Genomic DNA, 16,502 nt, shown 5'->3' with positions numbered 1-16,502 from the left:
GAACTGTGCGCGCCAGAAGTGTGTCAGAAGTACAACTAAATTTTACACCACTGGTTTAGTGCATCATCCTCGGGTTCCAGGAAATTCCCTCTACTGGAAGCTATATGGCTGAAGTATGACTTGGAAGTAAAGTCTGACGATTGTGGCTGGATCTTTTTATCACCAACCCCATATAGTATGAGCATTCCGTTGGTTGTATGGTTTGTTTGCAGCTAGTGTGCTTGAAAGTTCAATCTCACGACTATTCAGATGCAGATCTAGTTAAGCCTACAAAGGTTGGATAATTTTTGACAGCGGGACTGAGATGATCACCTCTGATGGCACAAATTGCGCAAACAGGGATCAGTTTGCAAATTAACGAATTCTAGAACTCGTGCATTTCGAGGATAAATAGCACAGAAATAGTAGATATCATGTGAGTAATGAATTCAGGCCAGAGCGAACACATGCAGCAACTAGCCCTCTAAAAGTCAGACTCATGCCAAGTATTCTTTCTTTGCGATTGAACGTTCGAGCTGAACCCTTTGGTTAAGTGTCTTAATACCCCTGCCGTTCTCGATAATCGTTCAGCTGTACACACTTGGTGCCTAGCCACCATGCCACTCGAAGGGGGCACGAGGACGTGGATACTGCCGGCTTGTCCAAGCCTAGACAGGGGAAGTCGAGAGGCGGAGGTCGTGTGTGAACCAGTGGATTTGCGCTCTGACCAATGTGCCAGGTGTCAAACAAAAATGATTTGCACCAGCAGGATTTGGAAGATGGAACTTTTTCTACCAGTATCGAAGAAAGTAACGTAAAGCTAGGCACCACCAGAAAGGCACACACTATTTGGCGAACGTTTTCATCAATAAATAAAGATATCCTTAGCCACTGGTAAAGCTGAGTATTAGGAAGTTTCTTATGGCGGCGTAGAATATCCCGGTTTCCTCCGAGTGTTTGAAGGATACCAATATCATAATTCGGAACAACGGAGGTCGGGTAAGAGATAACTCAGTGATATTTCCTCGTCGAATTCGGACATGTAAGTAGGGAATACTGAAACAAATAGATGCAAGACTTTCTCAGTTAGGATAGATTTCGTGGTGGGATGAAACGTCAAACAGAGTCATGTAGGAGTCAGGTGTCCTATCACTTGATTGGTTAACCATATGAGTACTAGCGCCTGTACTAATCCCTTTGAATACAATCTTAAGATGACAAATCGTGAGGCTGATAGCTACTGAGATGGTTGCGATGTTCTTCCTGATAGATACTTTGTGGTAGACCTAAAAGCCATTGTGATACTCACTCAGTGTCCCGTGTTCATTGAGTGAACCAACATGCATGTAGTAACGGGACATTTTCGTCCCTATAGAAAGCTGGTCTGGAGCGTTTGAAACATTGTTGAGCAACTGTTTTATTGTTCAACCGAGAGAGTTGACTCGACTGAACCCGATAAACGCAGCCCTACACACGGTGTCTTGTACTTCTTATCTGACCAGTAGACAGCTTTTAATAACAAATTATGTCTCTCATGAGATCAATATGCATGTTTGTCACGTAACTTGGAAAAACATCATTTTATTTCGCGACTAAATGATTGGATTCTTTCATTAATTAATGTAGAACCGCCGTGGAATAGGATGACAAGTATTGCTTTGAGGGACCTTCGCTACATTACAAAATCACAGCTAGATGGGAGGTCTCTAAAATTCTCGTAACCGAATTTAAAGTGAAATTTAGGATAGTTGTTGGACGGGACCGTGAGTTCAACCATTGAACTTGAGTATTGACGTAGTCCACCAGACCAGTCGGGCATGTCAGGATTTTCCACTCCTGTTTGAACAAATTATAGTAGTTTCGTCTCTGTCATATCCCAATGAATGCTCTGAAACGCAAGTGATTCGCACAGTTGGTTGGTGGGAATCGCAAACATGTTAAATTGCTATTCACAGATGTACTTCCAACTTTCAGTACTTGTCATACACCAGTAAACCGCGACTTCCTGGCAGGTATGATATGTTTGGTCTAGAAAACGGAACAATTCATCTGGACGGGGAGTAGTTAGATAAGAAAAGGAACCTTACAAATATTGTGAGCTGTCCGAATGTCATGTTTTTGAGATGAGAACCTATAAAGGAACAATGGCTAGCATTGTGTACAGGAATACTCACGGTTCCACTTCTGTCACTCTATGGGTCACTTATAACGGCCTTCATATTGGTGTGCTGCACAAGTGCTTTGCATTAAGAAAAAGGCAAAAAGTACGGTATTATTTTCCTGACTTGGTTTGATGTGCGATTTACCTGCAAAAACAAGATAAGTTTTATTCGACGTCCGTGAGCTGTGAGGCGACTTCACGTGGAAGTTTGGCAAATTCTGATCGTAATACACAGATCCAGTTTGTTTTGCTTGGGTGAAAAAATGAAGCAGCGTACCAGCTTAGTCAAACAATTTCATGTATAAGCTCCAAAAGTTTTAAACAGATCAAGGGATAATGCGCTCTCTCAAGTGCATTCGTGCGGCATGCGCACATATTATTCTATTAATGCTCCGCTAAACAAGTTGAATTTAACGAACATAACTGCATTACAGATGATAGTTAATGTACATGTTACAGCCGCCCACCTCCACAAAGACTCTACTTAATTGCGAAGACTGTGTGTTGATTCGATATCGACTGGACGCTTGTTTAGTCAACTGATGGGATGGGAAACAAGGTTGTGCAACTCCAATGTCCGTACACTGTTATTTGCGCAGGGCTGCGTTTTATTTTGGACTTTCTGAAGCGAGGTTTGGTTAACCAACTATGGCGTTTGATTCGGCGTCATCTCACTTTGGCCTAAAAATAAATACTTTTAATGCTTATCTTCTGTTAGCCTGCAACAGGGATCAGAAATAAAACAACAAGTTTCCAAATGAGTGGGTAAACTTGCGTACTGAACGGATTTAAGCCATGTCGGCTGAATACTATCTACAGGCCAGAACTTAGGGTAATAAAGCTCGAATAGAAAAAAATCTTTACCGTATTTTTTCTTTGAGACGTGCGTCTTAATCAATAATTGCATATTCGTAGACACCAAGAAAACGGTTACTCGGGCTGTTTGCTGTATTTATTGGCGTGCGCAGGGAAAAAACGGATGACGGAGTGGCTGAAAGGGACCGCAGAGCAGTGAGTAATCAGACCGGTTGAACGGTCTATAGATAGATTCCAGCAATCTGTTGGACCACGTCGAGTTACACCCAAAACCCCAAAAGTCAAATCTTTCAAATGGGTTTTATCTACAAATGCGGTACCACAATAATAAAATGATGAAACCTTCCGAACTATGCCGGCTTCTATACACCGGTTTAGGAACTGCTAATTCCTAATGGATCTCGGAGTCCACACCGACTCAAAGGCACGTGTTTACAAGCTAGCGAAACCACGTGTGAACTTAAACAACACGTCCGATGATAAGGTCAAAGAACAGTTTACGTTCAGGTCGAAAACAAGAAGGGTGGTATAGGCACAAAACAAAATAACAAAAAGGGGGGAATCGCGTTGTACAATATAAAAATAGAAAAAAGGAATCAATACGGTCAAGGTTCTGGTGACTGGCTAAGGAGTTATTTTTAGGACATGGAGTCTAGTTCGCATCAAGTCTTACTTTTGTGTATCTCAAAGTATTCCTTTGCAAAAATGAATAAAAATAAACAAAAATACCATACTTCCGTTTCTGTCAACTTCTTTTTCTATTTTCTACCGATTCCAAACAGAAATGAACTACACATTTTGCTGGAAGTCAACTGTTTTGAATTTTTTAAGCATGCATTAAAACGTACTGTTGACAGGCCAATTAAATGAATACGCCAAACTAAGAGCAATCGGAAATTTTTGTCCTTTATTAATCTATATCAACTTCTCCATCATTCTCCACATTTTAAGCTAAAATCAGCTGATCTACTTAATGGAAAGTGTTGCTAGGTTGATCCTCACGGAGGCAAAGGCATCATATACAATGGGAGCATCATAATCCTACTCACCGTAGTAATCGAGTGACTTTATTCCATTATTTGTACCCCTTCATGGCATGCCCATTAGCACAAGAGCTGGCAATACTGCAGGCAACCGTAATTATTCACCCACAAAATACAACTCACAGGATTCTTTATGACCTTTTGGAGGAGTTTCTTGCAAGGATTCAATCATTATCTATGCCGTAAAACTCCATGATTCTTTGGCGTGAAATATAACGGTTTGATAGCAGGGCTTATTGCACAAACAACAACTTGGATCCAAATCCCCAAACGGTTTGAAACTTGAGTACACAACTTCCTGAATGTGGCTTCCAGTGAAGCACCGCCACAGCTACTCACACTCGATACTATGTTTTGTGACGTATATTTGATTGACATAGTACTAGTCGGTGAAACTCGGTCCGAGTATTTGCCATGTTGGACGACTGATCTGACAGCCAGCCTTGGTGAGGCATTTGACAGACTTAAACTCAATCTAAAACGTTTTAGAGTCAATGCAAAGCGTAGGTTGCCGAAGGCAACCGAAAAATTGGATTATAACATCTTATTTTACCACGCTGTGTCTTGACTTGGAAAATCTCCATATTATACACCATACGGCGCCCAATCTTCAAAGAATGTTATATTTAACTTGGTTGACATTTCCTGTCGGTTACAGTCACCAAAACTGAAAAGCAAAGGTCTGTATTTCAGGTGACATAAGGGAACGTATATGTAATCATTAAACAACCTCGAAATCGTCATTAAAAAGCCAGGTAGTGTCGAGCCTAGCAATTTTAAGGTAAGAATGGGAAAAAGTTGGAAATTCGCTAAATAACGACAGGAACTGTCGTCCTGCAAAAGTAACACAGGACTTGCCGGAGAAAAGTTAGGTGCCTAGGTAAAAAAGGTGGAGAACGGCAGTCACATCATTTCGCAACACTATAAACATGTCACGTCCACAGGGCCGCATACTCCTACTCCAAGTGAACCAGAATTCAGACATGTATGACTCCTCTTGCCAGACTGCGGTAAGTTAGTTGTGCAGTGTTATAACCATATTGAGCTGCCGTGATAAAATCAGCACGCATGAGGAGTTGAACGCATGACAATGTTAAACATAGGAAAATTGGTTTTCGCAGTCATTAGTCTTTGATAATGTCCAGGCCGGCAGACACAGTTGTTAACGGAGTACACGACCAAAATTATCGTCTAACTCAGACTAGCAGTGAAGAGCACAGTAATAGGGGTTATTTGGGCCACAGAATCAGGGTCCCTTGAGAACCATGGTTATTAGTGAAGGCAAAAACACCGTTTTCAAGGGTTATTTTTGGTGTCGCAAGGTCGCTTCCTGTAGTCGAATGGCCATCTCCATGACCGTTGCTATTGCGCTCTGTCTAACAATCATAAAACGCTCTGCTACATCACGCTGCTACATTAGGCTCTATCCATCATACTAAAAGATTTAACCGGATTGTCAAGATGATATGAAATAATCGGGTAAGCTTAGAACTTGGTCACTATGTGTTTGACGTGTGTGGTTCCAGTGGACGAAAGCATGCGATCAGAAGTTTTTAGGAGTAGTTCTCAGGACTACCAGTTCGTTCGACCGATGCGGTCCCTAGAACGTTCGCTGAATAATTGATGAATGGATTACTGAGACTCGTGAACCAACGCCTTACCCTTGATATTTGTGACGAGAAAAAATTATCTCTGAGGAAGTGGATTCATGACTGAGAGACAATGGATGTTCATCCAAACGGATCCGTTGGCTTCCATCTGATCGTTTCGGAAACACTGTTTCTTTGGAGAGGCAGCTCACTGTGGACTGGTGTCTTTGGGGCTGAGGAATTTCTGCCAGTGGAATAAAGGGATGTGTGAAGCATTTTATCAAATATTTTTGGTGTCCAGTTTCCATCAGGGCTTTTGGTATACACGTCACGTCTGTGTCTGTTTTGTTGCCTCAGACAAACACTATTTGCCAGACAACTGGCTGGATTTCGCCCATATTCCATGTTCACAAATCTGTCTACTGGCCAGATCACGTTGAGTTTCTGCATACCGGTCGCATAGGCGTTACCTCTTGTCTGTGAAAAAATGCAACATCCAGAAACTGAATAGTGTTGTTTGCCTTTTGTTTCGCATTGGAGTGCAGTACCGAACCTAAAGAATTAAGTGCTCAAAATCGCCTCGACCGTTGTGTGACTGTAGCAGATTTCGAAATGATTATCATTAGTTCCCATCAATACACTTTTAACAACGTGGCTACTAGTTTCAAAAGGTCGTGTTCAATTTTACTTGTAAAATTATCAGCTCAAAGTGTGCTGACGAAAGAACAAGTGACCACACCATCTGAGTTTCCCATTTACAGACATGAAAATGGAATAAAAATAGTGCGGTGAATGCACATGGTCAAACCAACCCTCTGCTGTGCGAGAATATGTAGACCAATTTTTGATCAGATAAAAAATTTAAATATAGTGAATTGTTTCAAAAGATAGCGTGTCGGCTCAAAGAGGGCAAAACTCTAGGGAGGATACTCGTCCATTGGTGACGTACACGCTCTGGAGAGAGACGGTTAACCCGAACCTGTCACGACGAATATGGAAGTGACCTTTTTCCATACGGCATCAGCCAGTGTTTAGCCGTATAACAAGGTGCCAAATACCAGACTTGATGACGTAGTGACATAGTGTTTAAGTATCCTTGAAAGATCGTATATTTGAAGGATAGACGTATCTGTTAGTCTCAGGCTTTCCTGTCGTACATTGGTAACTATATATTTTCCGTTTCCCCACGATCTTTTCTTCATTTTTTCTGATGAATGTTTGCTCATGGGACAGAGGTGTAGATACCAGGGTGATCGGTTCTGATAAGAATGACCGTGCCAGATCCCTAAACCGGTTGTGTTGAAATCACTTCAGTTCTGCGTCTAATGTCTGGTAATGTCTAGCAATGCTTTGGGGCATATGTGGAGAATGCAGCTGCCACGAACTCGGTAGGAACCGCCGACTAATTATTTCTGAAACTCATCTAGTCTGCCTTTCGATTTAACCATTAACTGATCGCTGCGACTCAACAAATCCCCATACTGGTCCCATACCTATCAAATTGCACAAAACTCCCGGCACTTCAGGCCACTTATCCTAAAGTGCCGATGTGGTTGACTTGGAACGTTGGTGTGTGTCTTCGTATCCAAAGCATTTTCTGCTGCTTCTTTTCTGTCTCTTCCTTCTAGCACGTTAGAACACAATGTGCTTTTTCCCACGTTCGTCTCTGCCAATCCCTATAGTACACCATCTGACAAGTCGTTCGAGTTCAGTTCGTTTAGTCCGAAGTGAATCAGCTTAACTAAGTGCCTATAATTTAATGTATATTCCGTCAAGTATTATGCGGTTTCAATTTGGAGTCTCACCGTGGGATGTAAACGGACACACGTTACCTTTAGTCCCGGTGTAACCCTCGCATTTTAGGGGTTGTATGATAGATATTTATAGTCGTTGAAAGAACCACGACTTTACTTCCAGCAAAGGTGAACGAATCAAACTTACACTGAACAATAAATGCCCACTTTCTATTCCGTGCTCGGTTGAACGGATAAATAGACGTAGTAAACATGGGTTCTCTACTTGCGGGTTGATTCATGTACAAACTCGAAAACTCGTTGTAACATAACCTGTCAAAATCTGTTACAGGTATGCTAATAACACTAATAAAATACAGTGGCACAACTGACTACGCCCCTGTTCCGGAGGATTTAATGGGATTGATCCAGATATATTTCTCACATGCGCAGCTGAACAGGAATGTAAGCTGTCTCTTAGTAACGTACTACCCGGAGGGGTGTGAGAGAGGCCTAATACTCTTGTGGGTTCTGTTACAAACCGACGCGGACAGGATTTTACGCACATTCTTGACTATTTGTGCTACTGAATGCCGAGCAACAACTCGTTCATTACTTGCAAAAATTAACAACGAAAGCGCCTAATGAGAAATGGAACCACCTTAAAAGGTTTTCCACAAAATGTTGACACAGAGTAACTATCGGCGAAACACATCATGTCGGAACCTCCAAAGTTAACTACATAGAAGTCAAAAAGCACTATTTCATTTTTAGTTAGATCGATTAATCCTTCAAATCTTGCCGATCACTAGTGAATTGTGAGCTGGCATTGTCACACACTTGTACCATCAATTAGTACTGAATTGCCCGGTCCCATAGATGTAATCTCCCTAATCAAAGAGGAAGAAATGGAGAAAACATAAAGAAACATTCTTGTCAGTCGGACTAAAAGCTCCTAGCGATAGATTAAAAAAACAGAATAACTGCGTGTGTACTGTAACGAATTTCATAAGTGTAAACATTTCCGACTTCTGAATGACGGTGTTGCCCGCGGCAAGGTTCCTTGGTCCTGCCTAATGGAAGGTAAAGATATTCCGAAAAAGCGTTGCGAGGGAGATTTGTATCATCTGATAAAAAGGCAAATTCTTTTGCACTCTGACGCAATTGTACAAATTACGCCGCTTCCCTTCGGCACTGAATTTCTTCATTGCTACACAATTACCCAATGTCAGTTAATGGTAAACGCTTCTGGTTTTCGTTTCTCCACCAGCCCCAGAAAGAGAATGAGTCCATCAGTAATTTCGGTTGATCGTTTACGTTGCGCACTGAGGAGGCTACTTCAAAGAGCAAGTTTTTGACTACCCTGTAGAAGTCATTTTCAATACCTTCAAGTCTGCATTTAGGCCATTCGGTCATCAGCATATCAGGTGAGAGATAAAATTACGGGCCCATTTCGCTAGTTTTGTGTGACTCAGGCGATTCAAAAAATGTTGAGTTTTCACACCCGTGCAATTTATCGGCCCAAAAAGATATACACCTAGACTTTAAGGTGGGCTAGTCATCGTTACGCTCAACTCTTCCATTACGTGTTTTTCTAACACTAGACGTAGACTACAACCGTAAGCTCAGCCATGGTTTTAGATACCTTGGTAAAAGTTAGGGTATCTTTGAAACGCTACCACTTTCCCGGTTGAAAATCACATCTTGCAATGAGTGCCAGGCGTGATGCCAACTTGATTGACTTATGTATCGCTTGTGGTCTTATATGATTGCAAAACACCTGGATAATTTGCGCGAATAACCGTTAGTATCTCAAAAATGAAGAAGATACTATCTTTTAGTCCAACGGTTGTTTTATTCGCCTTGATGAAATTGGTTAAATTCTGTCGCATATTTTCATCATTCCCTTAGTCATAGAGTTCAAAACCGGGTTGGTTTTATCTGGTATGCTTAAAAAGATGCGCTTATATATTATCAGCTGCTCGCAACATAAAGTGAACACCAGCAAGCTACGAGTAGATCGATGACAGAATAAATCACAGAATGGTTGAATTATCCATCTGAAAAGTTGTCATTCGGGCTCCGGTCGACTCTTGATCGCCTCATATTTATTAGGTGACTGAGAGATACGTGGTGCCATGACCTGTTTACGTGTGAGTTAATTATACGGCAGTTTTTGGTATCAAGGAGATTACTAAAATTGAGACAAGCAGTAAACTGATCCGCATCATCAGTAGCCAGTTTGAAGTCGTCCTACGCCAGTAAGCTGTGTTCGGATATAAATCGTTCTGAGGATCACCATTAATATACTATTCCTTGAATCTAATACAAGTTTAATCCATTCCTCAGGGACCAGAAGACGGCTACTGTGCACTGGGAGTTGTTTATCTCATTATGTTGCCTTGATAAAAAGCTTCATCAAGTCTAACACATTTTTCCAAATCTGGTTTATTAGGTCACCTAGATTTCTGAAAAAGACAGATCTTGTTGCCGCAGAAATGGCGTTTCATCAACTTCTCGATTAATAGCGTATTAACTTCGGTGATTCCTGAACAGTGTGTGAAAATGGTCCCGGAATGAACTGAAGACAGTCTTGTTGTATAACATAATCTACTAGATAAGTGCATTTGATGGAAAGTTCTGGAATAATGAAGCAACAAACTAGCATTTTCCAAATATGCTTTCAAGTGAATCGAATGCAAACTTACTGAGTCAAAGGAGGAGCTATTTGGAATAGTATTGTCTTTTGGAAGAATCTACCCTTTATATTAACTATGTCAATGGTAAGTTCATGGTCACCTCCAAGTAGCTTAGTCCTAATAATTAGCTGAGAGACTTCCCCGAAAGTCATTCAAATAAAACTTTACCTCAGCGACAGAAATCCAGGATTGCAATAGCTTTCAGGTATTGGAATCATTAAAATTAAGGATAGCATACTTCAGAAGAGAATGTCATAAAGTGATGGTTAATGGGTTTCCATTGTTTACACCTATTTTTAAGACTAAAAATTTGCCTTTTTGGATTGAATTTTTTTTGGAACGCAAGGAAAAGCAATTTGTGTGGGCCCGAATAATTTTTGAGTTTTTAAGTTGGTTTCAAACGTATGTCCACACAGTAGGAAAAATATGATTACATCCACTTACATGCATTTTCATTACGCTGATGTACCATTTGAGGAGCATCCTTTGCTTTGAAGTTGCTTTCATCATCCCGAGTAGGAGTACATGTGTGTGGTAGGTCTAGGGGGGATGAGAAGTCACGTACCGTTGGACGCGGCCCAGAATCATGCAGATAGACACATTAAAGGGAGTGTCATTTAAGATCAACGTTGCTTAGTAATTAGTCGTCGCCACTATTACAGAATTTGCTTTCCATTCGGGTATGTTCATTCTTATTGAGATAAAATTTAAGTTTGCCAAAATTTAAAAATATTTCTGGAAGATATTTGTCAGAATTATGGGAACTATCAGGAGAAAACATATTACGTGGATGAATTTTGATCAAAAATGCCTTGAAATTAAGTAATGTTAATTAATTGTTAAACGCAGCACTGATAAACACAAAATATTTTAGCCTGTTATTCAACGCAAAGGGCTCTGTAAGATTTGCACGAATATTTTTGGTATCAAGTTATGGAACAGATACTTCTTCCATAGCGATATATATTTCTGAACAAAGCGTTCCCCAAGAGATTTGGTTTTCCTGGCACTGAACATGTTACAAACACCAATAGAGGTATTCATAGTTATGTACTGTTCAATTAGATCTGACCGTATTCGTTTCTGTTTTGGTCATTTAACATAAAAGTAATTCCAATTGACGGGTTTGTTAAATCTTCCGGCCCTTATGCTCAAAACAGTGAGATTGGAGCATCTCGTGGAAGCAAAAATAGTGGCAATTAGTCAGGCAGCAATTAGTTTGGCAGTCAGCTTACAAATATTTTTCAAAATCCATTATCAGTACGCGCCGCCTGATAAAAAACTACAAGCTAATTTTACATATTTATCAGTCTACTGCTCACCGATGATGATGCATATTTACAACGCTGATATTGTGGGAAGTTGGAATAGATTCTCGCACACCTGTCCAGTCTAATGGGGACTAAGTACCATTTGTTAATTTTGGCTCCCACGGCCTCGAGTCAGCTGGTGTATAGATACGATTGCGTAGATAATACACACAGGCGAACATGAGTCTGGCTGAAACGTAGCAGGATGAGATCCTGAATGCGCTGAATCGGTTTATCTCGTAGCATGGCACATTCGGATGTTTTTCGTGGTACTACTCTCGATAGTTTACGGAGAGGGTTGGAATTCACTAAAATGGAAACAGACTGGAATCCGTAAGCAAGATTTGCGCTTCCAAGTAAGTACATTTCGAAGTACAGTTGAAAATCCAAAAAGCAAGTCCAAAAACGCGTGAATTTGTTTTTTTTTCCGATCACTAGTTCTGAGGAAACACTAGATGTATAATGGAGGTTTTGTGTTTCTTCAATATGCTTGATGGTTTTACGGAAAAAAATTGTCATAAACTTTCAGTAGAACAAACAATTTAGAGCTGAACTTTCATCGGTAATTGATGGGTAGGCAAGGCCCAAAGATACCACAAATTACTGAGACGACTAAAAAAATAACGTTGAATGTCGGTTACATCAACCTGTACTCGTCATAAAAAAACGAGCACACAAATTAGAAATTAAGTTGTGTTAAATAATGTGGAAGTAAATTTGATCTAATTTTTGGTAAATAAATTAGTGGCTATACTATTTACCAGGAATTAAGATGTCGCCCGTTATTCACCTACCATTCTATCATTTGACTATCCTTTCCTGTCTGAAGGCTGAGTTTGTAGTTACTCTCCCTGAAATAAATTTCGGGATAATCGTATGAGAAAGAGGCTGATTGATAGCACCTGTACAGTGGTGCAGTGTGTTTTTATTACAATGTCCTACTGACCGAATAGAAAGTTGACTCTCCGCAGGTCTCAACGTGTCTCTCAATTAATTTTTCACTTTGTTTTACGCATGCCCAACCGCCTGGAACACGAATACAATAACTATGTTCCAACGACTGTGCTCGGGTGCTTAGTGTTTAAGCCACTATCAACTGGCAGATGGTTATCGGATGGCGCTTAGCTATGAGGATCGACCGGAGACGTTACTCTCAATTACGTTCAGTTATAATTTACATGCTTCCGAGCTCAGTACTCAGGCCATTATAAGATATGTGGTCCTGTTCTATTTGCAATACACAGATCTCATCTATCACAACAAACTAATTGCGGAAATTTACGGGTAGGGGCGTCTGACATTTGTTGCTAATTTAATGGCAAGTTTCTGGTCAAGCCACTTCGCTAACTTTGCTAACATTCAAATCTTCCATCTACAAGCTAGGCTTGAGGGATACACGCAACTACGTAGACATTCAGCTGAATTGCTTAAGAGCAAATGATTACATTTTGCGAAAACCAAGGTATTTTTCAAAAACCGTCGTACGACCAGCGCACAGTGCGTTATAAAGCAGTTGCAAAACAGAAACAAGATACACATTACACTGAACCCAGCTAATTTACTGCTGTGGAATAATCTATGAATTTATACGATCAACTTTGGCCCACGATCCACAAATATCATAGATACGCGTATACATGGACATCTCAAACCTTTTCCGTTTATTCTAACATGTACTACACAAGCATTTCTAAAACTGTACATTTTTTACGATACTTGAAACCATTCGTAATGCGAATTTCCTATACCACTCAAATTCAGGTAGGCACCATGTCTCTCTGAACAAGGGAACACAAGAATCAAATGCAGAATATTTTAATTTTACATCATTAATAAATACTAAGTGAGAGACAGGTAAAAGAATTTCGTTAAAATAACAAAAAGCTGCTTTTCGAGTACGGTTGCCAGCTTAGCTTCGTGGTGTGTGAGGTTGCTTGGAGAGCGTAAACCCACAGGAATGTACTGTTTATATGACCCGTTTATCCATCCATTACATGAAAACTCAAATAAAGCACTGAGAACAGGTGACGTTTCAAAGTGGATACCGGTGCAATTTCAATAAATCGTGATCCACGGTAACTACCTTAATATGGAATGGATTAAGCACAAACTTACTGGACAACCAGTCGGCAGTGAGAGATTGGTAGATCTAATGAAGTGGAACTAAATGGATTTGAGGACATATCTAATTTTTGAACAGCTGTGGAAATAAGATAAATTAAAGAGATTAAATTTAGATATACCAAGAAAGAAGTATGTCACAAACGCATTGAGGGCAGTAACAATGGTCCGTTTTGTTTGAGTTGTTTCAGCCGCCTCCTGTCAACTCCAAACTCTCAGTCATCAGGTCTCATCACATTGGCTATGATTCCTGATGTCACGTGACCTCATCCTGTGCCTGGGCCCACTGTACTACTTGGTTTTAAAGACTGACTACTAGAAATGATATGGGTAATTTAATACACCAAAATGTTTCGAGATTGCGACTTTTGACACTTTATTAACTGAATAGCATATTCATATCAGCAGGATTTCCGCATTTTTGACTGGGACGTGCTATTCGTCCTACTACGTATGTTTTCACGTGATCTGTAGCTCTTTAAAAAGTCCGAGGTGAGAACAATCCTTCGTGTGTGGAGGTAATGCTTTGGTGGTTCTGCCGCCCAATCTTGGTCTATTGTGGGCATTTTCCTCTGTACTGTAATAACCTTGGGTAATAATTCGGATTATCTCCACCATCAGATGTGAGTTCCAAGTTAATGTGGACTATTCTCTTTGTCATCGAGTTGTTTCTACCCCGGGTAGAGCCGGAAACTAATTATTTTGTTAGAAATGCGATTTGTAATTGCTCCTCCAAGAAGATATCATTTAAGTTCATTACCGGTTTCGAAGATGTTCGAAGATGCTTTGTATGCTTGTATGTGGAGTGTCCTAAAATATAGCCTCTGTGTAACTCAGGGAAATAAAAATCACAACGCAGATTTAAAACTCTTGATTGATGTTTTTTGTTATAAACACTTGGTTACGAGTTCACTTGTTTATGTAGTAATCAGCGCAAAACGGAAGAAAGTTTGCACTTTTCCCCCACTTTATACTTAATCTTTGTGTTGAGGCATAAAGAACTTATTGGTGAAAATCCTGCCCCGAATGAACAGTGTTCTTACTGGGTGTTAAGAACATCCATCCAGGAAGTCAGAGGTCAGCAGCTCAAGGACATCCCTAAACACGACTTTTTGTTTATCCCGCACGTGCTTGAACTGTTCGTTTCAGGTCTTTACGTATGCCAACTTTGTCGTTGAAATATTTTTAATCAATTTTATGAAGTTAATTTTTGTGTTCTAGGATGGTTTCCATGCTACATTAGCTCAAGCACTTTGGCACCAAAATTAGACTTTTTCATTACATTTCCTAGGCCCACCCATCATTGCAACAATTGTGCTCCCTTTTTACGGTCTCAATTCTATTGTTTCTGTTTCCAGATAGCAACTCAACTCGTATTTTAACACACCACATCGGAATAAAAAACAGTGTTTTCATATGGTCATTTTTCATTGTTTCAGTAACTAACTTTATCTGCCACAATTCTTTTTTGGAAATTTCCCACGAAAGTGTTTCATTCCATTTATTGAGGACAGATAAACAACGGGTCTCTCGGTAGGTAAACCATTGCCAACGCTCCATGCAATTTCGAGAGACAGATGTTAATGCGAATTGTTCTGCGAAAATAGTATTGAGTCGTTCGTCGAAAAATTTTAAGCTGTTTTTTTCAAACACTTATAACCTGAACTTCTAGTTGGAATTGCCGCTGTCTGACAAATACCGCGGCAAACCACATGTAACCCTGAAATTTGTTAATATGGATAGACTTCTCCATAAGCGCGATGCTGCAAACATCCACATCAAACTTTGTTCCTTTTTTTAGACATCAGTTTTTCACGGTATTCTCAATAAAACTGGTGAAAGACCAGTCTTCTAATGGTGACACGGAGTCAAATGTTGCCAAACTATGAACTAGTCGCCACTCTTCCGGCAAAACGAAGCACGTAACTTTTTACTGTCATTTTGCTGATCTGTCGCCGCTCCGGATGTCCATAACGGGCTAATAATTTTATCACTCTGCGGTAGAGCAATTGCGGTATCCAATAGCTTGCGGCGAATTAACGTTTCTGTTACAGCGGCAGAAGATGCAGTTTCTTCTGGGTAATGAAAGCAACAAACAAACGGATATTTTTTCATCCCATTTGTAAATCAGCAGGACGTGATTATCATAAGCTCTCATGAGGATATCGTTAGAACCTAATAGAGTGGAGGTGAAAAATGGAAACGAAATGGCTCTAATGATGGGATGATTTTTGTTGATTTGTTGCTGATTTTAGAGAACTTGTAAGAATGCTAAAAAACTTGGGCTAGCATTGGTTTTTCTTGATTTAGAATACGTACTAAGAATAATGTCTGGTCACAGAAGGGAAACTAGTATGGTCGAATGTATTCGCAACCTAATGAAAGGAGCAAAGCAGTCATATACTAAGTAGGCAAGAGCAACTTGCATAAAGTAAGTAAATACACTGTAATGAACTCGGGGCGGCTTAAAGCATGGCAAAGCTATTGCCCAGGTTGTAATGAATACTTCATTCCTACACAAAGATCACCCCTAGGTGAATATTATTCCCAAAGTTCTTCTTCGGATATCATACGTTAATAATACGGTGGAATGTAAGCACAGCAACATACTATCCTGCTTAATTACTGTAGATTTTTACGTCATCTTAGTGTAACCACGGAGTAACGACTTACCTCTCAATGAACCGTTACTGCTATTGCCTGGAAGGACGCATTTCTAAGTTGGTGAAACATAGACATACCAGTATCAATGACAATCTGCATTTGATCCAGTTATTTTCTCTTAGACACACAGACAACAACTTAGATTTCCTGTGTCACTAATTTCATACATTGAGATATCTGTAAAAGTTTCTCCTGAAAGTAACTGATTACCGATTGCCTTGGAGCGTTACTTAGATGACGTGGGTTTCTTAATTGTTCAGTATGGATTCGAAGTTTGCTCGGGATAAACTATCAATCATGTGACTTGCGACACAAGATTTTGGGAAACTTAAGGACTACCGTTTCTAAATTCACTTACTAGCGGTCGTCAGTTAATCACAAACCACG

Source organism: Opisthorchis viverrini (assembly GCF_000715545.1).
Source record: "Opisthorchis viverrini unplaced genomic scaffold opera_v5_17, whole genome shotgun sequence".
Lineage (NCBI taxonomy): Eukaryota > Metazoa > Platyhelminthes > Trematoda > Opisthorchiida > Opisthorchiidae > Opisthorchis > Opisthorchis viverrini.
Note: the sequence above shows the minus strand (reverse complement) of the source record.